The 27,901-nt window shown below is 43.2% G+C and overlaps 1 long non-coding RNA gene across 1 annotated transcript in view; it reads left to right on the top strand.

The window, feature by feature from the left end:
- The first annotated feature begins 719 nt into the window (after positions 1 to 719).
- The window catches only part of LOC126101075 (uncharacterized), a 146,049-nt gene continuing 118,867 nt past the window's right edge, over positions 720 to 27,901 (top strand). Inside the window, exons 1-2 of the long non-coding RNA XR_007522253.1 lie at positions 720 to 802; positions 17,561 to 17,683. This is a non-coding gene — a long non-coding RNA (uncharacterized LOC126101075). The remainder of the gene's footprint in view (positions 803 to 17,560; positions 17,684 to 27,901) is intronic.

Genomic DNA, 27,901 nt, shown 5'->3' with positions numbered 1-27,901 from the left:
GCTGATAGTCCGTGCTGCTGCAAACGTCGTTGAACTGTTGGTGCAGATGGTTGTTGTGATGCAAACGTCCCCGTCTGTTGACTCAGGGATCGAGACGTGGCTGCACGGTCCGTTACAGCTATGCGGATAAGATGCCTGTCATCTCGACTGCTAGTGATACCCTCCTGAACCCACCAATTCCATATTCTGCTAACAGTCATTGGATCTCGACCAACGCGAGCAGCAATGTTGCGATACGATAAACCGCAACCGCGACAGGCTACAATCCGACCTTTATCAAAGTCGGAAACGTGATGGTACGCATTTCTCCTCCTTACACGAGGTATCACAACAACGTTTCACCAGGCAACGCCGGTCAACTGCTGTTTGTGTATGAGGAATCGGTTGGAAACTTTCCTCATGTCAGCACGTTGTAGGTGTCGCCACCGGCGCCAACATTGTGTGAATGCTCTGAAAAGCTAATCAATTGCATATCACAGCATCTTCTTCCCGTCGGTTAAATTTCGCGTCTATAGCACGTCATCTTCGTGGTGTAGCATTTTTAATGGCCAGTAGTGCAGTAATTTCTTATGAAACCTAAGAAGAAAACAGTCCTCTCAGAATAGCAACTTAATTTCACAACTTGACTTAGGTATTTAACTTTCCAAGCACGTAAATACATTTAGGCTGAAACTGCATTGGGTGTTGCAGGCGGCTGTGGCATCAGCGGCGACGTCTGAGGAGAAAGTGGCGGACTGAAAGTGCTTTGAGGGCCCGCGGTGAACGGCGGCGGGTGGCCCGGACGTCGTGAATGGCAGCTCAGGTAAAGTTCACTCTTTGATTCGTTTCACTTTCATGTCCGCTTTGTATAGGGTTTATATTATGTTTGGGTGGACTGACACCCATCAGTTACGTGAAAGAAACAAACGATCCACTGAAAACAAAGCAGAATGGTTTCGACTATGATAAGTTTCTGCTGGCATTTAGAATGTCCTTCCTGTGTGGCTGATATAGGTAGGCAGCAGGGGAAAGCAAAAGACAACGGGAAAACGGAAAGAAGAAGCGGGCCGAGCAATTACGTGGACACATCCATCACGACCGGATTCCTGCGTATCCTTCACCGAGTTTTTCTTCCAGGGTTCCGACATTTGAAAAGACATCGTCAGCAGGTAGGCAGTGATGAGGCGTGTGTCAAGGCAAGGTCTGCGTTCTTACTGCACGCAGTGAAACGTTTGACCTCTACACCGATTTCACATCTAGTGAACGAACAGAGGAAGTTATTGTTTCGAAGAAAAACACGATTTGCTATACATATTACACTTGGTACAAAGGCTAATTGATTTCAGTTTCAGCCGTGCACAAGACTTTTATGTCCATAAAATGTGTCCAGAGGCGCAGTAACAGCTGCTTCTGCACCACACGACACTGACCGCAGAAGATTCCATATTCATTGAATCCAGCAGCTTGTAGGTGGAAATAAACAGTAGTGACCAACGAACGAGTTAGTCGCGTACTCATCTGGCAAACAGAACCATTTCCATTTCATCCGTCTAGACTCCAATCCGAACAGCGTTAAATGGCTCGCCACGTCGATGCGCTTGGTACTTTTTTAAATTTCTTTTTGTTTAATACAGTCGCATCGTTAGAAGTTAACCACAATCCGTAACATGTTATCGAACGTTTGTTAATAGTTTTCCACGATATTTTTTTTATGAAGATCGTATTCCATGAAAGAGTAATACTCGTCAAACTGATAGAGCACATGTCTCACTTTAAGAATGGCTGTGATCCGATTATCATTCCGGAGATAATTATTAAGTTTTTCCGTACCTTCCCTAAATCAATCCAGGGAAAGTCGGCAGAAGCCAAATACTGTTAGATTTGAATCCTGTCAAAGGTACACATTACTTGGGAATACAAGGTGGATCAAATATTTCTGGAATCATGAAAATCGGTGGAGGGGAGTACTATACCAGCACTTATTAACGAGCCACGCTCGCAATGGATGTCAAGGACATTTGTGACTGAATTGACGATTTTTTGGTGTGTGTGTGAGGGGGGGGGGGGGGCGTGGAGGAGGAAGAGGGCACGTTATATTGGATGTAGAGTCACCAAAAATCGTCGAAGTAACTTCAGCCGTGCCCCAGAGAAAAGTACTGGAATTCTTAGGGTTCATGTTGTATATAAATAATCTGATCTGGAAGACAGTATTAATAGAAACATCAAATTTTCTGCAGATAATACAGTTGTCTACAGAGAAGTATTACCTATAAAAAAAGCTAAGCTGTACAAATATCCAGTCATATCTTGATAAAGTTTTGAAATGCTCCAGAAATAGGTGATTTGCTTTAAAAACTCAGGAATCTAAAATAGTACACTTCACAAAAGGCTAAAAATAAGTAAATCACTTCCTGACATTATGCTCTCGATGATCAACCACGATAAAATTTCCTCCTTCATTACGTTCTTTCTCACTCAATTTTAATTTTGCTCAAATGGCGACGTTTGAATTCGGCATGGCAAAGTCAGTAGATTCGGGAGACCTACATTATCCTTACGAAAGATATGTTAAGTTGTAAATGACGCAAAGTCCCAGGAAACCATGATCTCACTTCTTATAATAAGTGAAGAAACTCCGTCTCGATCGCTATTTCTTTTATTAATGATGATCGGTTTCGATCTATCACATCTGGAGATTGAATAGTTATCCAGATGAAATTTTTCGTTCGTTAAGTACATACGGTACATGTCTGGTGTCTCAAAACTCCTTTCCACGCTGCTGTTTCAGTTTCTTTCCCTTTAGCACCTTGTCGTCGTAAATTTCATTAAGTTCGAGTTAATAACTCTCTGCGCTCGAGTTTTGCCGCACATTAGTGAATATTCCTCTCCTCTGTTCTGTCCTCATGGAGAATGTATTTTTAACATGCTGTGAGATTTACCTAATATATATTTTTATCTGCAGCTCATAAATATATTGCTACAATAATCATCAGCTAATAAAGTACATAAATAGTCCGAAATATATTTGACGTCACTGAAGAAACGTTTGTTTGTATTTGAACGTTGTAATTAGAAAACACAACTACTGTATGGCATTCCTGAATAGTTGTTTTAAGATTTCTGCTTCACCATTAACAGCTACAGAAAGGCAGCAAATTTCCTCCTTTCCCGTCTCGCCAAACAACTTCCGGTTATTTTTCATAGACTGTGCAGGTCTTTTTAAGGTTCTACGAGATCCACAGTGCCTTCCTTGAAGCATTTCCCACTGCTATACGTTAATCATTCTTCTTAGAATTGTTTCCATGTTTTCCTCCAATGCAACCTGCTAAAGGAATAAAGGAAGTTCTATAGTTACTATCATAGAGCACACAAATGTAAGAACAACGCAGCAGTAGGTAGGCAGAACAACTGTGACATTACGAATTTTGAAGTAGTAAGGAGATAACATCGTTTTCGATCACAACTTGTCACTTATAATGCCGCTAAAAAGGACAAATAATATGACAGTGGAGAATAAGATGATCCCTAGATTTGACACCATATAACTTAAGAATGATGGTACTAGCTACCAAGAGAGACTGAACCAGAATACCAGAAGGGTGAACATCTCTTCCAACTGGAATCAACTTAGGGGTGCTATGGTAGCAACAGCTCAGGAGACAATCCCAGCAGAGATAAGGGGAATAAATACCACTGGTGGTCCAGGGGATGTGATGAAGCTATAGAAGCGAGGCGACTAGGTGACTCAAATGGAACAAACACAAGGATGAAGCCAACCTACTAGCGTTTATTACACAGCCAGCATCATAAGAGAGACAAAGCGGAAATACAACAAACAACTGATTCGGGAAGTGGGGGAGAACTTCAGAATGAACAACTCCAGAGACATACATAAGGGTCTCAAATAACAGACGACCCAGTTCACGTACCTTACGTATCCAGCGAGAAGATGAATCACTGTGTCTCAATGACAACAAATGCGCTGAATCTCTAGTTAACTACTTCCAGAAACTTCTAAATGCCAAAGAAATCATTCAACGACTACTCGTTAGACAACTCTCTAATTCCAGTGCCGAACACATCCCTCCTCCCACATACGAGTAAGTCCAAGAGGATGCAAATCACCTCAAAAACAACAGAGCCTCTGGGGACAATGGGATGGTGGCAGAAATGCTGAAATTAACAGGAGCAAACACACACAGTCCTATACATACAGTAATTCTGGAGATACGTGCTAGAGAGAAACTCTAAGACAACCGGATCTCAGCCGATACCCAACAAATTCACGAAAAAGGAAGCAAAACAAACCTCGGTAACTACAAAGGAATACCTCTCCTTGCTGTCACATACAAAATCTTTTCCAAGATCCTCAAACGACATGTAACGAGACAGCTGCACAAAGAGTTATGGGAATGTGAAGCAAGTTTCAGAGCATCGAGATCCTATATTGAATAAATACAGACCGTGGGCAGCTACCTTCGCAGACTTTCAAGAGATGTATGACTCCGTGGATGCAATCACACTCTTTGGAATATTAAGATAACTGGGACTCATTTAAAAATTTAGTAGCTTGGTGCAGACCCCCCCCCCCTCCTATTATACACTAAATCCAAAGACCAAAACATAGAGGACAACTCTAAAACAGTTTCCAGATCAATGCAGGTGTAGGCAAGGAGAAACTGTGTCCTGGAAAAAAATCACGAGTGAATGGGCCATATCTCTACCAACGAACACCGGATTAAGTACGGATATCTATGCAGACAAATTTAGGATCCCATGCCTGGCTTTGCTGATGACCTGTTTACTGGCAAACGACGTGCAAGGGGCCTCTACGCCCCGCATTTAGTAGCAAAGCAAGTCTAACGATCAACATCATAAAATACGAACTCATTATAAATATTAAGGACGACCCTAGAACGATGAGTTACCACTACCAAGCGTATCAAGAGAGCCAATACCTAAAAGTATCTTGGGGAATGTATATCAGATAATCGCAGTGAAGTTGTATCTCTCGAACAAAGGGAAATTAAAACAGATAAGACACACTGTGTCTGCAGAAAAATGTACGACTGGATACTTCTGTCGACGAATATCAAATTAAGACACAATAACACAGTATTCAGACTGTCATTCCTCTATGCAGCAGAATGCCCATCTCTAACCAAGAAGATCCTCAGGAAGAATCCTCGAATTACAAGAAAGCAAATTCCTATTAAAGGCAGTGGGACGAAGGATGCTACCAGACTTAATCGTGAACTCTACCAACGCCATCGATGCCACCAAAGGAAGACTTTTATATGGCTACATACACAGAATGGACCACCGTAGCTTTTCCTATAAGATCTTCAAAGTAGCCAACAAAGCTAAGCTACTGGACCGCTGTGGATCAAAGAAACAGAGGAAGATCTGATAGAGTTTCATTTTAGGCAAGACTTATAACTAACAGCGGTGACTACAATTTAACTATTGAAACCAGACCCCTCCTAACACCTCTTACAGAAGTTAACCACAAAGAGACCAGGAAACTGCAAAATAGAGTTCAGCAAGAGAACGAAGGTATACTAGGCTAATAACAAAGCTCAAGATATTAACCCATGAAAACTGTTACTAAACATCAAAAAGAACACCTGAAGTGGCAGACGATAACACAGGGAAGGCACAAGCAACATGGTTTACAACAAGTGGCTCAAAAGAACAAAATAAAAAAAAAAACTTGAATGTTATCCACAGCTGCACGTTCTGGGAGCCGAGTTCCTATAATGTTGATGCCTTAGTTTAATCCATTGCGATGGGTAGCTGTGGATAATATTCCTTACATTTGTGTGAAACGTCCTAAGTAACTGTAAACATTATCTTCACAACCGCTACTTCCAGTCCGTAATATCAATAGTATCACTACGAATCAAACAGCGCCAAGGCCTCAGACACTATTTTTCACGAACCTCTCTCTCAGACGCTTGTGGAACGAAGTGTTGCCATATTCCGCCTTAGAATATGGAGTGCATAGTTGATGATCTGTCTATTCTCCTTTGCCTATCCCGGTAAAAGTACATTGATCGTCTACTATGATTTATTGCGGCCACATGATCCACTTGAGTCACCCTCTCAGCCAAATTTCTTCTTTGGGTTTCCTACTGAAGTCGCTTGACGAATACAGTGTACAGAAACAAATCACCAGAATAGTATGACCACTAGTCGTTAGAGACAAAAATGTTTCAAAACGTTTCACTGAAAAATTTCTGGAAGTGGAAGCATTCTTACTCTGTAACTTGTACCGCTGTTTTCTCGATCGATGGGCGGATGAAAGAGAGAAGAGTGTGTAATGTCTCCTTTTAACGGAACTGTGTTGTGTTTTGGTCTAAAATAGCAGTTATTTATGTGAAACATGGAGCGATATTTTATGTGTATGACCAAAAAATATGAGGGAATTGTCGGAAAAAGGGCACGTAACCCGAAGGTCATACCATATTCAACATAATTATGAATCTTCTACGTAAGTGATCCATGATCAATAAATTCTCTGCTGTTTGTCGGTGGATTTGAGTGATGTGCTGTGGAACCGCTTTCTACCGAAGACCTAAATATAAGGTGCATTCATAAAACAATTATGTTGTGAATTAAGGTGCACAGTCATTTTTACAAATGACGAATGTGTTGACAGCCCATTTTCATAATTTTTCAGTACCCTAAAAGCGCAGTACGAGTTGCTAAACCGTTTGTGACGCAACATAAGCCACAGTTATAGCACATGTTGCAAAAATAAAGATTGGTATTGTTAAAAGAAATGTCTCTGATATCCTTCATATACATAAATATCTCTCTTTCGAATATCTTGAAGAGGTTGTCAATGATGATTTTCAACATAGTTTGTAATACTGATAAAGAAATCGAGTGAGGGAATTACTTTACGAAGAACGAACTACCAATTGATTACGTCACATGTGTACTTCTATTCCAGGAGAAAAAAAGTGCTCTCAACTCAGCCTCAAGGCTGCCTGACAGTTGCTCAGTGTTTAGCTCTTACTACACTAACACCCTCGTCTGAAGAGCGTAACTCGGAACTGACAGATGTAAGATCTCATCACCTCTCCTTTCATGTTAAGACTTTCCTTCTTCGGGACCAAGGTGAATGACAAGTGTTCCGTTCACGCCTTTGCTGTTCTGCAACGTTTCACACACTCCATACAGGGTGTTTCAGGAGAAAACCCAAACACGTGGAAAATATCAGCTGAAGATATTTTCCATATTGAGTTGTTATCAAGTTAGCTCGTGATCTTGCGGTAGCGTTCTCGCTTCCCCCGTATGGGTGCCGGGTTCGATTCCCGATGGGGTCAGGGATTTTCTCTGCCTCTAGATGATTGGGTGTTCTGTGTCCTTTATCATCATTTCATTATCATTGACTCGCAAGTCACCGAAGTGGTGTCAATTAAAAAGACTTGCAATACGGCGGCCGAAATCCCTGCATAGGTGGATCATTTCATTTCATTTCACTACCATCTACTTGAAACTATCAGGAATGGGATAACAGTGTGTGATTCAAGCAAATGTTGGTACACTGCGTCAGTCATATTTATCTTTATTTTAACGCCACTATACATTTCAATGATCATGCCATCATCTTGAGGTGGATTATGGTACTTTTACGTTGTCCAATTTTCTTGCGACGAACCCATCTGTACCAGCAACTGTTTGTATCTAATCAGTCACAGCCCGTTACAAGCAGCTCATTATGGGCGACATATTTGTAAATTTCCGACCGTTACATCTACATCAACTATACATGCTACTGTGCAGTGAATGACGGAGGGTTATTTACACAGATATTAAATACATGCTACTGTGCAGTGAATGACGGAGGGTTATTTACACAGATATTATCCATCTTCAGACCCATTCCACTTGCAAATGCAGCGAAGGGGACATGACTATCACTGTGTTTCCATTCACGCTCTACTCTCTTTTCTCTTACGCTGATGGGCTTGAGGATTTGTTACACTTTTGACGGGTGTCTCCTCCGTTTCTCGATATTTTCTGCCACGCCGCCAAGAGAAAGATCCTGATCACAGGAAAAGTACTCTACAATACTTCACACCAGAGTCTTATATGCAGTTTCCTGAACAGGTGGACTCGCAGAATTTTCGAAGAAATCTGGTCTACCATTGCCCTTCCCTACTGCCGGATCGCAGGATCGTACTGTGTAACGAAGTGATGAAACACCGTAGTTTAAGCCTTTTGGGTTCGATTTGTGCAAGACAGATATTTTTGTCCCCTGTTGCCTAGACTACCTAATAACCTGAAAAAAACGAGCCACGAAGGCATGTCTCCAACAACCGGATTGTAGACATCTAGCAGTCCTTCAGTCAAAGTCCCTCAGAGGGTCGAGGCTGGCCAGACACCAGTTACCGGCATCGATGAAGTTTCCGCAAGCTCGCAGCCACCACGCCAAAGGTATGGCGCTCCTCTTGCTGAAAACTGGTGTGTTATCAGCGGGCAGGTTACCAGACGATCTCCATCACCCAATTCTACCAATGGTTTCCTCAATCCCAGAAGCCTGTCATTCTTTCTGGTTCAAAACACAGACAGAATGGGTATCTGACTGAATGCTTCGAATCATTAAGCAGGATTACTTATACCCTTGTAGCTATACTTCTGACATAGTCCTGTGAATAGGTTTGCCACATACTTATGCTATTGGCTTTCTCAAGCTCTCTGTAACCCAAGGACGTAACCCAAGGACTCGTAATGAGAGAGTTTCTCAGTAGCATGCAAATGCTTTGACTTACTTCACGAATCAAGATCGTAATCACCTCGGCCATGGCTGGTATAATAGCTCCCACTGGGGGAATGTTCTAATGTAAAGTCATCAATCCTGTCCAATGGCTTACTTGGTTAGCACGTTCTAGCTGCTTGGATGCAGTAGAAATACAACTTTAAAAATTTACAATTGGCGCCCTGAACGTTCCTTGGGTGCAGGAATATGTTAGCTGACTTTCTCTGAAAGAAAAAGTTGCATAACAACATACACTCAAGCGCCAAATATAGAGATATGTAAACAGGCGGAATATGGCGCTACTGTCGGCAACGCCTGTATAAGAAAACTGCCTGGCGCAGTTTTTTAGATCGAGTGTTGCTCTATAATGACAGGTTATCAAGATATAAGTGATTTTGAACGTGGTGCTACAGTCGGGGCACAAGAGATGGGACACAGAATCAAAAATGGTTGAAATGGCTCTGAGCACTATGGGACTTAACATCTGAGGTCATCAGTCCCCTAGAACTTAGAACCACTTAAACCTAACTAACCTAAGGACATCACACACGTCCATACCCGAGGCAGGATTCGCACCTGGGACCGTAGCAGTCACGCCGTTCCAGACTGAAGCGCCTAGAACCGCTTGGCCACCGCAGCCGGCGACACAGCATCTCCGAGGTAGCGATGAAGTGGGGATTTTCCCATACGACCATTTCACTAATGTACCGTGATTATCAGGAATCCGGTAAAACATCAAATCTCCAACATTACTGCGGCCGGAAAAACATCCAACAAGAACGAGACCAACGACGACTGAAGAGAAATGTTCAAAGTGACAGAAGTGCAAAGCCTTCTGCAAATTGCTGCAGATTTCATTGCTGGACCATCGACAAGTGCCAGCGTGCGAACAACTCAAAGAAACATCATAGAATGAGCTTTCGGAGCCGAAGGCTCACACGTGTACCGTCGATGACTGCACGACACAAAGCTTTACGCCTCGCCTGGGCCCGTAAACACTGACTTTGGACTGTTGATGGCTGGAAACATGTTGTCTGGTCGGACGAGTGTTGTTTCAAATTTTATCGAGCGGATGGACGTGTACGCGTATGGTGACCACCTCATGGAATCCATGGAGCCTGCATGTCAGCAATGGACTGTTCAAGCTGGTGCAGGTTCGAGAGTGGTGTGGGACATATGCAGTTGGAGTGACATGGGACCCCTGATACGTCTTGATACGACTCTGACAATTATCATGTACGGTAGCTTCTTGACTGATCAATTGCATCCATTCGTGTCGATTGTGCATTCCGACGGACTTGGGCAATTCCAGCAGGGCAATGCAACACCCCACACGTGCATAACTGCTACAGAATGGCTCCAGGAACACTTCCACTGGCCACCAAACTTCCGAGATATGAACATTGTTGAGCATATCTCCGATCTCTTGCAATGCTCTGTTCAGAAGACATCTCCACCCCATCATATGCTTACGGATTTATGGACAGCCCTGCGGGATTAATGATGTCATTATCCTCTAGCACTACTTCAGACATTGGCCGAGTCCATGTCGCGTCGTGATGCGGCACTTCTGCGTGCTCGCGGGGGCCGTACACGATATTGGGCAGGTATATGAGTTTCTTTGGCTCTTCATTGTATGAAACAACTGGCAACAAAAATGGTTCAAATGGCTCTGAGCACTGTGGGACTCAACTTCTGAGGTCATATGTCCCCTAGAACTTAGAACTACTTAAACCTAACTAACCTAAGGACATCACACATATCCATGCCTGAGGCAGGATTCGAACCTGCAGCCGTAGCGGTCGCGCGTTTCCAGACTGTAGCACCTAGACCCGCTCGGCCACTCCGGCCGGCAACATGGCAACAGACATTCTCGTAATTTAATAGCTGTGCCGAATCTAATCATGGGTGAGTGGTTCATCCAGAAATGACATACTTGAGAAATTTGTGGGCTCTATTTCTCGGCAAATTGACGCCACTGTCAAGGCTAAGGACGGCGTTACACGGTGTTAGTGTGATATGTCACGGGGATGACTAATTTCTGGCCCGGTAAGCTTATTACACACCTATCGGAAACGAGCTAACGAGAACGACGTTGGGGGTGCGATTCCGGCTGAACGGCTGCCGTGATTGCGGAGCCGACTGGCACGCGCTCATCGTACTGAACTCCCCCGCACAACCCCGAGCGTTGTGGCACCTGCGGGAGCCTTTCCTGACGGCCCCAGCGAGTGCAATAACTCGGCCCGAGCCCCGACCCTCGTTAAAAATGGCGCGCGCCTCAAGGGTTGCACTGGCCGTCTCTTAATGATCTGCCCGACCGGGCTCTGCTTCCTTGCCCGCCTGCCGCCTCTCTCCACACACACACACACTCACACGCTCACGCACACACACGAACACGCCTACTCACAAAAAGAAACACTCTCTCTATATTGCCGGCCGCAATAAATTTACCCAAGCAATTACAGCCGAGGAAAATCTCAAGTAAAAGGACCCGGCTCTTTTTATGAACTGTTGGCCTCCCTGACAATAGCAAAATTAAAAACTTGCGCGTTTATCTGCTTTATTAAGACTAAATTACGTTTTTCCCCCCTCCTTCTTCCCCCTTTCGATACTTCTTTGAGGAGTAAAAGAGTCCGGTGCTGGGCCGTTGGGGAGAGTGCCCGCGGATTGTAACGGTATTGGTGAATTATCGCCACGTTAATTAACGCGGGGCACATTATTATTTATTAGTTTTGCCGAGGAAACTAATGAAATTTTTATTGCCAGCGACGAAGAAAAAGGAAATCGTTTTAACGCAGGAGTGGTACTGGGGTGCCCCGTACATGTGTTCCGCGAGATTAAACAAACGGAAATAAATACCGGGTATTGTTGCGGTGACAGGCGTAACGAGGCGTTCGTCTTGGCCGGTATGAGCTCGGCCGGACGCCGGCCGTAAGCCGGACCAGTCCACTGCAATTATCGCTGGCCGCCCGCTCGTCTCGTCTGCGCAGCTCAAAACAAAAACAAATGACAGCCTACGGCCGGCAGTACTCAGTGACTCGACGCCACGGCTGACCCTCACGGTTGATTTTCCGGACCTCAGAAATCCGCTCACACCGCCAATTACTCCTCACGGCGACTTTATTGCCTGTTGATGTAGTCGCATATCCGCCTCTGATGCCTGTTTTAGTCGTATTCTTTAAAACAAAGCGGGAAACAAGTGGCATGTAGGTGACCCCCAATGTCGGAGAAGATAAGATTTTTTTCACACTACGTCTCTAAGTCTCTACATGCATTTTAAAACAAGTCATTTTCCGCTTGCTGCTACTAATTATACTGACAATCACTTCCAATTTTCAACTTTAGCATAGTTGTCGATCAGAAGTAGACAGCATGAGAATACAGCACATAGCTGCAATATGAAGATTACTAGTATTATATATCATTGGCTACCAGATTGCATGTTCATATGCGTTAAGCCACGTATTTGGACTCCACTCGTGCACGAAGAGGTCAGCAATACCAAATAAACACACTCACCAACAGATATTTGAGTAATCTAAACGACATTGATAATTTTTTTTACTCATCTTCCTTTTCTTAAAATGGTGCTCTGGAGAGTATTTACGTGAGTTTTATAAACTGATGGAGGGCTGTATTTGTGCGTATAATGAAGTTAAAAAAATTAGATCCTTACTGGAAAATTTGATTATAAAAATCATTGCTAAAAAGTAACGTATTTTGACCCAGTCTGACCTTCTCGTAAAACTACCGAGAGATTTATAAAACAGTTTTCATATTGTTACAGGGGGTAGTCATGGTAAAATATAAAAGTCTTACAAACATACATCGTCGAACAAAAAAGTGAAGCCGCTAGAAGACATGATTGGATTTCAATGTAAATCGCAGACGTACACACCGTCTGCGAATATGTAGATGATCAGAGTTGCAATTCTTTGTGACAAATAGGACGGCCATCGAGGTGCTTTAGTGTTGTTCGTGTTTAGTGTTGTTACCAGGCCTGGTAGGGTATGCAAGAGGAGTCAACATCGTCAGATATTTGATGATCACTCTGAAGCAAGCGAAGATGACGCGTTAAGCATATGAGACAGTGTTGTCAGCAACTGACAGATTATGATACTGTGTCGCCATTTGGCCGGCTAGTCGCACCGTGCAGTATCCAGATTTGTGGGGTTTTCGGATGCGTCTATGGCCCGATGTAGGACTGTATGGGAGCGTGAGGGGAGGCGTACTTGTCGACAATGTCCCGATCGACTAGTCTGACCACCACAAGAGGGGATGGTCATCCTGCGCACCAAGTACGTCGTAACTCCTTCATATCTACGCCTGCTATACGAGAATCAGTAGTTGACCCCTGCGACATTCTGTATCGTCCCACAGCATTTACCGTAGGGTAGCAGCAAATGGACTAGAGAATTACTATCCCATGCGTAGGCTGCCGTTGACACCATCACACAACCGACTGGGATAGGATTGGTGCCGCGACCGGGAAGCATGGATTGCTGATGAATGGCGTTGCATTATGTTCAGCGGCAGTAACTGATGGATGTCTGATGACACAACAGTACGTCACGGACACCCTGCATCGTGATGTGCTATCTCTCATGCAACAGTATCATGGTCCCATTTTCAACACGACAATGCTCTCTGCATGTAGTATATGTCTCTATGAACTGTCTACGCGATGGTAAGGTGCCCCATTGTCAGCAACATCCCCAGCTGTGTCTCCGATAGAACGTGTGTGGGAGCAGCTCGGACATCAACTTTGTATCATTTCCAATATCTAGGATGTGAAGGACCAGTTACAACAGTAGTGGACCAGCCGTCCTCAGGAGAGGATGCAACGGCTTTATGACACCCTTCCCTATCGAATGCATACGAGGTGGAATCCAAAATTTTCGGGACTGGTTGTGCCATCTGGGAAGTAGGAGTAGTAGATCTTTTCACAGCTAGGTGGTGAGCACTGCATATCTGACGAGTCAATGAGTGGAGTGGCATTCAACTGGGAGGACTTGTTGCGTGTCCACAGCGATTTCCGTAATACTCTGTGTGTGGTGTGGCGATTTTACAATGGATCCGAAAACAGAAAAGTGCGTGTGTATCAAATTCTGTGCGAACCTCGGGAAAAGCGCTACGGAGACCCTTGCAATGATTCAACAAGTGTTTGGGGGACAGAGCATGAGCCGTACGCATGTGTTTGAGTGGAAGTCTCGGTTCAGGCCCGGCCGTACAGACGTCGAAGATGATTCTCATACTGGAAGTCCCGTTAGCCGCACAACGCCAGACATTGTTGCCAAACGTCAACAATTGGTTCGTGCGGATCGACGTCGAACTATTCAAGACCTTGCGGATGAAGTGGGTATTCGTTATGGGACATGTCAACGATTGTTGACTGATGAATCGGGCATGCATCGTGTCGCCGCAAAATTTGTGCCAAGGATCTTGACTACCGATGAGAAGGCACAGCGTATTGAATTGTGCACAGACCTTCGTCAAACCGCATCTGACGATCCAACCTTCTTTTCAGGGGTTATCACCGGCGACGAGAGATGGATTTACGGTTATAACCCAGAATCAAAGCAACAATCGTCCCAGCGGAAGAGCCAAGGCTCTGCAAGACCCAAAAAAGCGAGACAGGTGTAGAGCAAAGTTAAGAGCATGATCATCGTTTTCTTAGATACCAAGGGAGTTGTGCACAGGAATTCATCCCACCCAACCAAACAGTGAATTCTGCATACTACTGTGACGTTTTGCGACGGCTCCGTGAAAACGTGCGGCGACGACGGTCCGAACTTTGGCGTCAAGGGAACTGGCTGCTGCATCACGACAACGCGCACTGTCACACGTCCTTGCTCACCAGGACCTTTTTGGCAAAAAACAACATGGTGGTTGTACCCCACCCTCTGTACTCGCCAGATTTGGCACCTAGCGACTTGCGCTATTCCCAAAACTGAAACTCAAGTTGAGAGGCCGTCGGTTAGACACTCTAGAGAGGATTCAAGAAGCATCGCTGGCGGTGTTAAACCCCCTCAAAGAACAGAACTTCCAGAAAACGCTTGACCAGTGGCAGAAGCGCTGGGACTGCTTTGTACGTGCGGATGGGAACCACTTCCACGCTGATGGTGACCTTTAGTCCAAAGGGAACGTTTTCAACAGATGGCAGCACCAGTCACAAAAAATTTTGATAGCGCATTGTACGTCCAGGCCAGAGAGAGTGCAGCGTCATACTGATACGTGGTCTGATACCGACAAGTTCTTTATATTATAAATTTGTCTCGATTTTGTAATCACTGAAATAACATCACATACACTCTCAGCCCGTGAAGTTTCATTTCACCCGTGGTCTGATACCGACAAGTTCTTTATATTATAAATTTGTCTCGATTTTGTAATCACTGAAATAACATCACATACACTCTCAGCCCGTGAAGTTTCATTTCGTTTCCTCCTATGCTTGTGGCTGCTTCTTGTTTCTTTTGCAGGCAGTTTATATCCTTAAACAAATATCTACTGGGATATGAGTTTAGTGTCAGTGATGTTGAGAAACAGTTGAAATCGTTAAAATCGAACAAAGCTCCAGGCTCCGATGGAATCCTTGTCAGATTCTATGCTGAAATTGCGGATGAGCTAACCCCTCTTCTAACTATAATCTATCATAGATCCCTCGAACACAAAACCGTATCCAGTTCTAGGAAAAAGGCACAGGTCACACCCGTCTAGAAGAATGGTAGTAAGAGTGATCTACAGAGCTACCGCGCAGTATACTTCACAATGATTTGTTGTAGACTCTTAGAACATATTCTGAGCTCAAAAATAATGAGGCACTTGAACAGAATGACCTCCTCAGTACCAACCAGCATGGATTTCAGAAACATCGATCATGTGAAACTAAACTCGCACTTTCCTCACATGACACAATTAAAGCTTTGGATCAAGGCAGGCAGGTAGAGGAAGTGTTTCTTGATTTCCGTAAAGCGTTTGAATCAGTACCGTACCTACGTTTATTGTCAAAATTGCGATCATATTGGGTATCAAGCGAAATTTCTGATTGGACTAAGACCTTTTTGATATGGAGGACACAGCATGTTATCTCGGATGGAGCATTATCGTCAGATGTAGAAGTAACTTCAGGTGTGCCCTAGGGAGTTGTGTTGAAACCTTTGCTGTTCATGTTGTGTGTTAATGACCTTGCAGAAAAAATAATAAAATCAGGTTTTTTGCAGGTGATGCAGTTATCTATAATGAAATGCTGTTTGAGAGAAGCTGCATAAATATTCAGTCCGATCTTGCTAAGATTTCAAAGTAATGTAAATCTTGGCAACTTGCTCTAAACGCTAACAAATGTAAAATTTTGCACTTCACGAAATGAAAAAAAGCATACTATTGTAAGACTATATCATCAATGAGTCACGGCTGGAATCGGGCAAGTCGTACAAATACCTGTGTGTAGGGATATGAAATGGAATGATCTCATACGTTCAGTCGTCGTTAAAGCAGGGAGTAGAATACTGGGGAAGTGCAATCAGTCTACAAAAGAGATTTCTGACAAATCACTCGTGAGACCGGTTCTAGAATATCGCCGAAATGCCTGGGATCCACACCAGATAGGACTTACAGGGGATATTGAACGTATACAGAGAAGGGCAGCACGAATGGTCACAGGTTTGTTTCATCCGCGGGAGAGTGTCACAGGGCTACTGAAGGAACTGAACTGGCAGGCTCTTGAAGACAGACGTAAACCATTCCGAGAAAGTCTATTAACAAAGTTTCGAGAACGACCTTTAAATTAATGCTCCAAGGATATACTACAACCTTCTACATATCGCTTACATAGAGATCTTGACGATAAGATTAGAATAATTACTGCAAGCGCAGACGCATTCAAACAATCATTCTTCACTCGCTCCATACATGAATGTAACAGGCTGAAACCCTAACAACTGGTACAATCGGATGCACCCTCTGCCATGCACCCCACGGTGGTTTGCAGAATATGGACGTAGATGTAGATGACTTATTTATGTTGAGAACTATCAGTACCCAGCGATGCCGGCAGTCTTCTTGTGGCGTTTACTACTTGTTACTTATTGGCTGTGTTTGCAACTGTATGTGGTACTCTGGCTGTGATGCCGTCTTCAGACTTGACATCTACACCTGTCTCCAGCACCAGCCATTTTACACGCATCATTTGGAGTTTATGCTGGCATAGACAGTTATGAACGAGCAGCAAGAATATCCAAAGCACGTGAAAATTATCAAACCTGAAGATCATCATTCCACGTCTGCCAAGAGTTTCTAAGAAGGAGGACTGAATATCTTCAGTTCAAAGCAAAAACAGTGGTCCAACTAAAACATTCGTATTTATTTACGTACTACACGAATATGTAATAGAAAGTGAGGGTTCCTATTTATAAAACACAGTTGATATCCGTTTGACCTATGGCAGCACCATCTAGCGGGCCAACCATAGCGCCATCTGGTTTCTCCCTTCAAGCTAGACAAATTTCGTTCTTTGTAGTTTTTTCGTTTGACGCTTATTTCGTGAGATGTTTGGCCCGGTCACGATCATTGGGACCACCCTGTAGAGTAACAAGGAGAGCTGAATTAAATCGATCTCTAGATTGAAGACCACAACGACAACAACAGTGTTTAGTTGGAGAAACTATCTCTAATGTGAATTCTCTCACAAATAAACATAATTAAAAACGTGAAGTCTGAATGCTTATTTTGGTGTTTTCTTTGTAAATTTGTAACATAAGTATTATGTGTAAGTGTGAAGTACGTGTGCTAAATTGACGTTCCCGTTTACAGTGTTGGTGTTGATGCTGACTTGTCAACAACGCCATCATTCTCACTTGTAATGGAGTCATCTGTTACACATCTGAACTAACATGGATGGAGGTGCATAGAGGATTTCCGTGCCGCTTACAAGAGGTAAGTGACACATCATCGTTTTCGGATTTTATGATTTACATTTTTGGAATGGAACCTTAAGCTCACCATTTGTTACAAGTTAAAACTGTATGACACCTAAGGCTCAGCGAATTCTGTGCTTCAGACTGCACTTTCCGATGACACCTCACGACTCGACTCAATTATGGCAGTTTTCACTGGTTCGTCTCGGTATCTACATCTACATCTACATCTACATCTACATCTATACTCCGCGAGCCACCTTACGGTGTGTGGCGGAGGGTACTTATTGTACCACTATCTGATCCCCCCTTCCCTGTTCCATTCACGAATTGTGCGTGGGAAGAACGACTGCTTGTAAGTCTCCGTATTTGCTCTAATTTCTCGGATCTTTTCGTTGTGATCATTACGCGAGATATATGTGGGCGGTAGTAATATGTTGCCCATCTCTTCCCGGAAGTGCTCTCTCGTAATTTCGATAATAAACCTCTCCGTATTGCGTAACGCCTTTCTTGAAGTGTCCGCCACTGGAGCTTGTTCAGCATCTCCGTAACGCTCTCGCGCTGACTAAATGTCCCCATCACGAATCGCGCTGCTTTTCGCTGGATCATGTCTATCTCTTCTATTAATCCAACCTGGTAAGGGTCCCATACTGATGAGCAATACTCAAGAATCGGACGAACAAGCGTTTTGTAAGCTACTTCTTTCGTCGATGAGTCACATTTTCTTAGAATTCTTCCTATGAATCTCAACCTGGCGCCTGCTTTTCCCACTATTTGTTTTATGTGATCATTCCACTTCAGATCGCTCGGGATAGTAACTCCTAAGTATTTTACGGTCGTTACCGCTTCCAATGATTTACCACCTATGGCATAATCGTACTGGAATGGATTTCTGCCCCTATGTATGCGCATTATATTACATTTATCTACGTTTAGGGAAAGCTGCCAGCTGTCGCACCATGCATTAATCCTCTGCAGGTCTTCCTGGAGTACGCTCAAGTCTTCTGATGTTGCTACTTTCTTGTAGACAACCGTGTCATCTGCAAATAGCCTCACGGAGCTACCGATGTTGTCAACTAAGTCATTTATGTATATTGTAAACAATAAAGGTCCTATCACGCTTCCTTGCGGTACTCCCGAAATTACCTCTACATCTGCAGATTTTGAACCGTTAAGAATGACATGTTGTGTTCTTTCTTCTAGGAAATCCTGAATCCAATCACAAACCTGGTCCGATATTCCGTAAGCTCGTATTTTTTTCACTAAACGTAAGTGCGGAACCGTATCAAATGCCTTCCTGAAGTCCAGGAATACGGCATCAATCTGCTCGCCAGTGTCTACGGCACTGTGAATTTCTTGGGCAAATAGGGCGAGCTGAGTTTCACATGATCTCTGTTTGCGGAATCCATGTTGGTTATGATGAAGGAGATTTGTATTTAAGAACGTCATAATACGAGAACACAAAACATGTTCCATTATTCTACAACAGATTGACGTAAGCGAAATAGGCCTATAATTATTCGCATCTGATTTATGACCCTTCTTGAAAATGGGAACGACCTGCGCTTTCTTCCAGTCGCTAGGTACTTTACGTTCTTCCAGCGATCTACGATAAATTGCTGTAGAATCTTAAGGGTATCTCGTCTGGTCCGGATGCTTTTCCGCTACTAAGTGATAGCAGTTGTTTTTCAATTCCGATATCGTTTATTTCAATATTTTCCATTTTGGCGTCCGTGCGACGGCTGAAGTCAGGGACCGTGTTACGATTTTCCGCAGTGAAACAGTTTCGGAACACTGAATTCAGTATTTCTGCCTTTCTTCGGTCGTCCTCTGTTTCGGTGCCATCGTGGTCAACGAGTGACTGAATAGGGGATTTAGATCCGCTTACCGATTTTACATATGACCAAAACTTTTTAGGGTTCTTGTTTAGATTGTTTGCCAATGTTTTATGTTCGAATTCGTTGAATGCTTCTCCCATTGCTCTCTTTACGCTCTTTTTCGCTTCGTTCAGCTTTTCCTTATCAGCTATGATTCGACTACTCTTAAACCTATGATGAAGCTTTCTTTGTTTCCGTAGTACCTTTCGTACATGATTGCTATACCACGGTGGATCTTCCCCCTCGCTTTGGACCTTAGTCGGTACGAACTTATCTAAGGCGTACTGGACGATGTTTCTGAATTTTTTCCATTTTTGTTCCACATCCTCTTCCTCAGAAATGAACGTTTGATGGTGGTCACTCAGATATTCTGCGATTTGTGCCCTATCACTCTTGTTAAGCAAATATATTTTCCTTCCTTTCTTGGCATTTCTTATTACACTTGTAGTCATTGATGCAACCACTGACTTATGATCACTGATACCCTCTTCTACATTCACGGAGTCGAAAAGTTCCGGTCTATTTGTTGCTATGAGGTCTAAAACGTTAGCTTCACGAGTTGGTTCTCTAACTATCTGCTCGAAGTAATTCTCGGACAAGGCAGTCAGGATAATGTCACAAGAGTCTCTGTCCCTGGCTCCAGTTCTGATTGTGTGACTATCCCATTCTATACCTGGTAGATTGAAGTCTCCCCCTATTACAATAGTATGATCACGAAACTTCTTCACGACGTTCTGCAGGTTCTCTCTGAGGCGCTCAACTACTACGGTTGCTGATGCAGGTGGTCTATAGAAGCATCCGACTATCATATCTGACCCACCTTTGATACTTAGCTTAACCCAGATTATTTCACATTCGCATTCGCTAATAACTTCACTGGATATTATTGAATTCTTTACTGCTATAAATACTCCTCCACCATTGGCGTTTATCCTATCCTTGCGGTATATATTCCATTCTGTGTCTAGGATTTCGTTACTGTTCACTTCCGGTTTTAACCAACTTTCCGTTCCTAATACTATATGCGCACTATTTCCTTCAATAAGAGATACTAATTCAGGAACCTTGCCCTGGATACTCCTGCAGTTTACCAATATTACGTTAACTTTTCCTGTTTTTGGTCTCGGAGGACGGACGTTCTTTATCAACGATGATAATGTCCTCTCTGGTAAGCCGTCAGGTATTTTATCGTTTCGCCCAAGGGGGGGTCCCTCTAACCTAAAAAACCCCCGTGTGCACGCCACACGTACTCTGCTACCCTAGTAGCTGCTTCCGGTGTGTAGTGCACGCCTGACCTGTCTAGGGGGGCCCTGCAGTTCTCCACCCAATAACGGAGGTCGATGAATTTGCAACCATTATAGTCGCAGAGTCGTCTGAGCCTCTGGTTTAGACCCTCCACACGGCTCCAAACCAGAGGACCGCGATCGACTCTGGGCACTATGCTGCAGATATTAAGCTCAGCTTGCACTCCGCGTGCGATGCTGGTTGTCTTCACCAAATCAGCCAGCCGCCGGAAGGAACCAAGGATGGCCTCAGAACCCAAGCGGCAGGCGTCATTCGTTCCGACATGTGCTACTATCTGCAGCCGGTCACACCCAGTGCGTTCAATAGCTGCCGGAAGGGCCTCCTCCACATTACGGACGAGACCCCCCGGCAAGCACACCGAGTGCACACTGGCATTCTTCCCCGACCTACCCGCTATTTTCCTGAGGGGCTCCATAACCCGCCTAACGTTGGAGCTCCCTATAACTAATAGGCCCGCCCTCTGTGACTGTCGGGTATCTTCGATACTCCACAGGAGTAGTCCTGCTTTGCTGCTGTTTTCCTCTGTATTCTCTCTCCCAGAAGTTCTAGTCAGTACAGAGCGAGGTGGCATAGTGGTAAGAAACTGGACTCGTATTGTAGAGGATGACAGTTCAAATCCCTTGTCGGTTATCCCGATTTGGGTTTTCCACTATGTCCCTAAATCATTTTGGGGAAATGCCGCGATGGTTCCACTGAAAAGGCACAATCGGTTTCCTTTCCCATTCCTCTCTGATCAAAGTGTGTGCTCTCTAATGACATCGTCATCGATATAACGACAACGCTAGTGTTCTTCCTTCTATTCCGACTGACAGACATATCCAGGTAGTGAAGCTGGTATCGCCATGGTGGCGAAAAGTAGAGTCGGAGTTCGAATTCCAGTTCAGCACACGTATTTAACTTCTAATAAATGATCACGACAGTTAAAAAAAAACGCTAAAAATTAGCTATGCCTTATCTCATCAGCTTTAGTACCTTTTCGTGCAATGTTAGGCGATGTTCATTTATGTAGAAATGATAGCGAGAGATAAGATGAGTGACAGAGAGAAAGAGAGAGAGAGAGAGAGAGGATGATGGTTCGAATGGCTCTGAACACTGTGGGACTTAACATCTGAGGTCATCAGTCCCCTGGAACTTAGAACTACTTAAACCTAACCAACCTAAGGACATCACACACATCCATGCTCGAGGCAGGATTCGAACCTGTGACCGTAGCAGTCGCGCGGTTCCGGACCGAAGCGCCTAGAACCGCTCGGCCACCGCGGCCGGCGGAGAGAGAGAGAGAGAGAGAGAGAGAGACAGAGAGAGAGAGAGAGAGAGAGAGAGAGAGAGAGAGAGAGAGAAAGGACACGCAGAAGCAGTAGGTTAGAAGTAATGAATAGAGAAGGGAAAAAAATGACGCGTGACTGATTCAAAAACTAAAACTAAAAGAAAGGGAAGCGTACATAGGAGAAGAAGAGAGCATTAGGCCTGCTGTTAGGTGGGGAGTATTGGCCGTATACCTCAGTTTTTTAGGAAAACATATAAAAGACTGCTAAAAGAAAGTTTTTTATGCCGCTTGGCACTCAATTAAGTGCACACTGTGGGGCTACTTATTCAGAATCAGACTGCACCACTGTAGAAGGAGACTGGTAAGTGAGACTTCGTATTTCGATTTTGGTGATATTATAGGTATTCGATCTGTGATACAAGGCGCTAGAGGAACACACCTTGAGAAGCTTACGTGGTAGGCATAGCGTATGTTAGCCACATAGCTTGTCTAGCCGCAACCATCCGAACTCGGCCTATAAGGCTCTAGCATGGTCGAAGAGGCGGATGCCGCAAACGCAGTCGCGCACATTCATAGTTGGTTCTTCTCGTGCCGTGTTCGATCACGTCGTACTGGTGATTGATCGCGAAAGCGAATGGCTGCACAAGTTTCCGGCTCGCGCCCTATGGAAATATTTTATGAAATTTCTCGAGGGAACAAAGGCGATCTCGTGAAGTGTTGGATCACGTCGCAATGGCGGAGGTCCAACAAAACGATTGTCCGCACAAGATTCTGGTCACTCTCTGTGGAAATATCTTCCAAAACTTAATGGAGGGATCAGAGGCGATTAGAAATCTTCCTGAGCGTGCCTTCAGTATTTCCTGTGCAAATGAGATGATCATCCAAAGCTAATTAGGTTCTTAACCACTTTCAGAAGAATAGAGAGTAAGTTCACGGAGTTGACGTCTAATCAACTTCCATGAGATACTAAAATCGCTTGGGTCTTCTTTGAATTTATTTTTAGTCCAGTTTGGTGCCTACTTCAATAATAAAAAGAGAACACAACATCAGAGTCTTGCATCTTGCTGATCCCAGCAAAACCTTGGAGCGGGTAGTACGGAGAAAGAAATTGGCTATTTTCCTTTCCTGCCTTGTTGTTGTTGTTGTGGTCTTCAGTCCTGAGACTGGTTTGATGCAGATCTCCATGCTAATCTATCCTGTGCAAGTTCCTTCATCTCCCAGTACCTACTGCAACCTACATCCTTCTGAATCTGCTTAGTGTATTCATCTCTTGGTCTCCCTCTACGATTTTTACCCTCCACACTGCCCTCCAATACTAAAGTTGTGATCCCTTGATGCCTCAGGACATATCCTAGCAACCGATTTCTTCTTCTAGTCAAGTTGTGCCACAAACATCTCTTCTCCCCAATCCTATTCAATACCTCCTCATTTGTTACGTGATCTATCCACCTAATCTTCAACATTCTTTTGTAGCACCACATTTCGAAAGCTTCTATTCTCTTCTTGTCCAAACTAGTTATCGTCCATGTTTCACTTCCATACATGGCTACACTCCATACAAATACTTTCAGAAACGACTTCCTGACACTTAAATCTATACTCGATGTTAACAAATTTATCTTTTTCAGAAACGCTTTCCTTGCCATTGCCAGTCTACATTTTATATCCTCTCTACTTCGACCATCATCCGTTATTTTGCTCCCCAAATAGCAAAACTCCTTTACTACTTTAAGTGACTCATTTCCTAACCTAATTCCCTCAGCATCACCCGACTTAATTCGTCTACATTCCATTATCCTCGTTTTGCTTTTGTTGATGTTCATCTTATATCCTCCTTTCAAGACGCTGTCCATTCCGTTCAACTGCTCTTCCAAGTCCTTTGCTGTCTCTGACAGAACTACAATGTCATCGGCAAACCTCAAAGTTTTTATTTCTTCTCCCTGGATTTTAATACCTACTCCAAATTTTTCTTTTGTTTCCTTTACTGCTTGCTCAATATACAGATTGAATAACATCGGGGACAGGCTACAACCCTGTCTCACTCCCTTCCCAATCACTGCTCCCTTTCATGCCCCTCGACTCTTATAACTGCCATCTGGTTTCTGTACAAATTGTAAGTAGCCTTTCGCTCCCTGTATTTTACCCCTGCCACCTTTAGAATTTGAAAGAGAGTATTCCAGTCAACATTGTCAAAAGCTTTCTCTAAGTCTACAAATGCTAGAAACGTAGGTTTGCCTTTCCTTAATCTTTCTTCTAAGATAAGTCGTAAGGTCAGTATTGCCTCACGTGTTCCAACATTTCTACGGAATCCAAACTGATCTTCCCCAAGGTCGGCTTCTACCAGTTTTTCCATTCGTCTGTAAATAATTCGCATTAATATTTTGCAGCTGTGGCTTATTAAACTGATAGTTCGGTAATTTTCACATCTGTCGATACCTTCCTTTTTTGGAATTGGAATTATTACATTCTTCTTGAAGTCTGAGGATATTTCGCCTGTCTCGTACATCTTGCTCACCAGATGGTAGAGTTTTGTCAGGACTGGCTCTCCCAAGGCCGTCAGTTGTTCTAATGGAATGTTGTCTACTCCCGGGGCCTTGTTTCGACTCAGGTCTTTCAGTGCTCTGTCAAACTCTTCACTCAGTATCATATCTCCCATTTCATCTTCATCTACATCCTCTTCCATTTCCATAATATTGTCCTCAAGTACATCGCCCTTGTGTAGACACTCTATATACTCCTTCCACCTTTCTGCTTTCCCCTCTTTGCTTAGAACTGGGATTCCGTCTGAACTCTTGATATTCATAGAAGTGGTTCTCTTTTCTCCAAAGGTCTCTATAATTTTCCTGTAGGCTGTATCTATCTTGTCCCTAGTGAGATAATCCTCTACATCCTTACATTTGTCCTCTAGACATCCCTGCTTGGCAATTTTGCACTTCCTGTCGATCTCATTTTTGAGACGTTTGTATTCCTTTTTGCCTGCATCATTTACTGCATTTTTATATTTTCTCCTTTCATCAATTACATTCAATATGTCTTCTGTTACCCAAGAATTTCTACTAGCTCTCGTCTTTTTACCTACTTGATCCTCCGTTGCCTTCACTACTTCATCCCTCAGAGCTACCCATTCTTCTTCTACTGTATTTCTTTCCCCCATTCCTGTCAATTGTTTCCTTATGCTGTCCCTGAAACTCTGTACAACCTCTGGTTTAGTCAGTTTATCCAGGTCCCATCTCCTTAAATTCCCACCTTTTTGAAATTTCTTCAGTTTTAATCTACAGTTCATAACCAATAGATTGTGGTCAGAGTCCACATCTGCTCCTGGAAATGTCCTACAATTTGAAACCCGGTTCCTAAATCTCTGTCTTACCATTATATAATCTATCTGATACCTTTTAGTATCTTTTAGTACCTCCAGGATTCTTCCATGTATGCATGTTCCTGTCTTAGAAAAGCTAAATCTTGTTGTCAGGGCGGAGATTCGAACTGCCGCTCTCTTGAAAAAGAGTTCAGTGTGTTGGACAATCCTTCTCCATGGTCGCTCTGAACACTTGATAGGGGGCGGTCGGATAGCATTGTACACTTAAACTTTTTCAAAGTTGTAATTTTTCTGCAGGTTTATTTGGACATTATTCACAAAAAACGATACTAACATGCTTCACTTAACAGAATTATTAAACTCAGTATCATTAGAATATATGTTCGTTGATTTTGTAACACTGTTCCCATCCTCTGCAATTTAAATTTTTGGAGAATTGTATCGGTCATCATACTGTGATCTGTAGAAAAGTCATTTTTGGTGCAAAAGTCTTACGTTGATCGTAAATGGTTATAAACTTCAACTTCTCCGTCATCTCACCTAGTTTGACAAAGAATCTGTCTGCTTGTCCCTTGCTCAATCCTGCTGCTAGCTGTAAGGCCGTGGATTCGGCTTTCCTTAGCCTTAGGTCTTCATGCCGTTTCATAAAATCGTTGTGGAAGACCCTACCCTCTTTCATATCTGTTTACTGAACCGAAGATTAATTTTCATTTACCCTGCATACATATTTGTACACTCATTTTAAGAACTCATCCGTTTTTTTTCAGTAACTGTGGTATACGTATTTTTTTTCAAAATCAAATTCTGTCGTCGCTTGCAAGAAAATATTGCAATATTGTGTAGCTGACGTTAAAATTTCATTAAGAAAAGTTCATCCTCATTGAAAGGCATAAGATACCTATCGAATCTTTTAACATAATCGTACAATACTATTTCCTGTTCATCACTCTATGTTCTCGGAGAAAATTTATCATTTCCTAATACAGATTTCAGAGTCACTTCCTTATTTTCCTTAAAACTGTAGGTCTAACACTTCTAATGTACTTCTTGGAATAGAATATTGCTCATTCAGTCCCCTTATTGTCATTTCAAGTCGTCTCACTCGTTCTACAGCTCTTTATTCTAGTTATAACCTGACTTCTCTCTCTTTGCCTATTAAAGAAACAAATCGAGAAAACTTTAGTTTTTATGGTATCTATTTTGTTCCCCCACAAATCACACAGAAGTGCGAAACTGTCCAAGAAAATCAGCTGTCCGATACAACCAGGTATTCCTTTACACGTCATCATTCATCTTAATGGATGCATTGGCGTTATTAAGTGTAGCACGTACGAGCTTCTGGTAGCCGTCGTCGCAGAAACGGTTTTTACAAGAGACCAGTACGACCGACGTATCTCTCACATACAAGGAGAGCAATAATGTACCTTGTGCCGACCCCTTTCCCAATGCTGGGAGAACATGCCTCCTAGGGCGCTTTGTGAACCCCACAGACAACACGCTGCTGTCTATCAGGCAGCTACTAAGCACACTAAAATTACGTACCAGACGTGGTATTCGTCGCGACCTTTTGTTTTCAACCTCCGATCAGACTATAAATCTTGACTGCTGACTTAAGTTCCATTGTTTTAATCCGTCACGTACTTAAAATGAAATTTTTTGGGTTACTTTCTTCGGTAAAAAGAATTTCCGTTGCTTAAAGTACATACATATGCATATGATGTCATAAGATCAAAATGGGGATAGGGTGGAAACAGTGCATTTTATTTCCTCGCCATTTTGGACTAAAATGTGAAAGTATGCCATTAGTTATTTCATCCACAATGGGTACGTAGATCCCTGTGGCTGTTTCTGATGTCGCTAGTCACTAATTTCGGCACAATCGTTTCGGTCACGTAACACAACTGCTGTGGGCTTCATAATATATTTTACAGTTTCATATACAAGATATAAACTTGCATCAAAACCCCACATGGTATGCTTACCGAGTGCTACGATCGATCAGGGGATAGAAAGCGGTATACGATGTTAAGCCGTAAAATACTTATGTGACAATAAAAAGACTTCATTAAGTACCACAGACACGAATAAAAAACGACAGAAGTGCATACCATGGTATGGCAAGGGCAGAAAAGGCTTATTTTGAGACGTTGTATTAACTCGTGTAGCGAAAAGTTTTGAAATGTGGACTCTGATTTTTGGTCATAGTCTAATAAAAAATAACCAGAAACAGTGTAACTACCATGTGAGAAGAAAAAGTCACAAAAATGGAGAAAGGCATAAGTTTCACAAATTCTAGCAACACATGCGTCAGAAGTAGATTTAAAGCAATGAAAGCAAGCTTATACAGTTGTTCTTAATTTAATGATTATAGTAAGGGCATACAAAAAGGATATAAAAAATAAAATTTTGTGATACATGAAGAAATTGTCGAAAATTAGCTATACATAAATCGCAGGCTGATGAACGTGCGTG

The sequence above is a fragment of the Schistocerca cancellata genome, chromosome 9 (genome assembly GCF_023864275.1).
Source record: "Schistocerca cancellata isolate TAMUIC-IGC-003103 chromosome 9, iqSchCanc2.1, whole genome shotgun sequence".
NCBI lineage: Eukaryota > Metazoa > Arthropoda > Insecta > Orthoptera > Acrididae > Schistocerca > Schistocerca cancellata.
The sequence above is the reverse complement of the archived record's forward strand: the minus strand, read 5'-3'. Positions and strand labels throughout refer to the sequence as shown.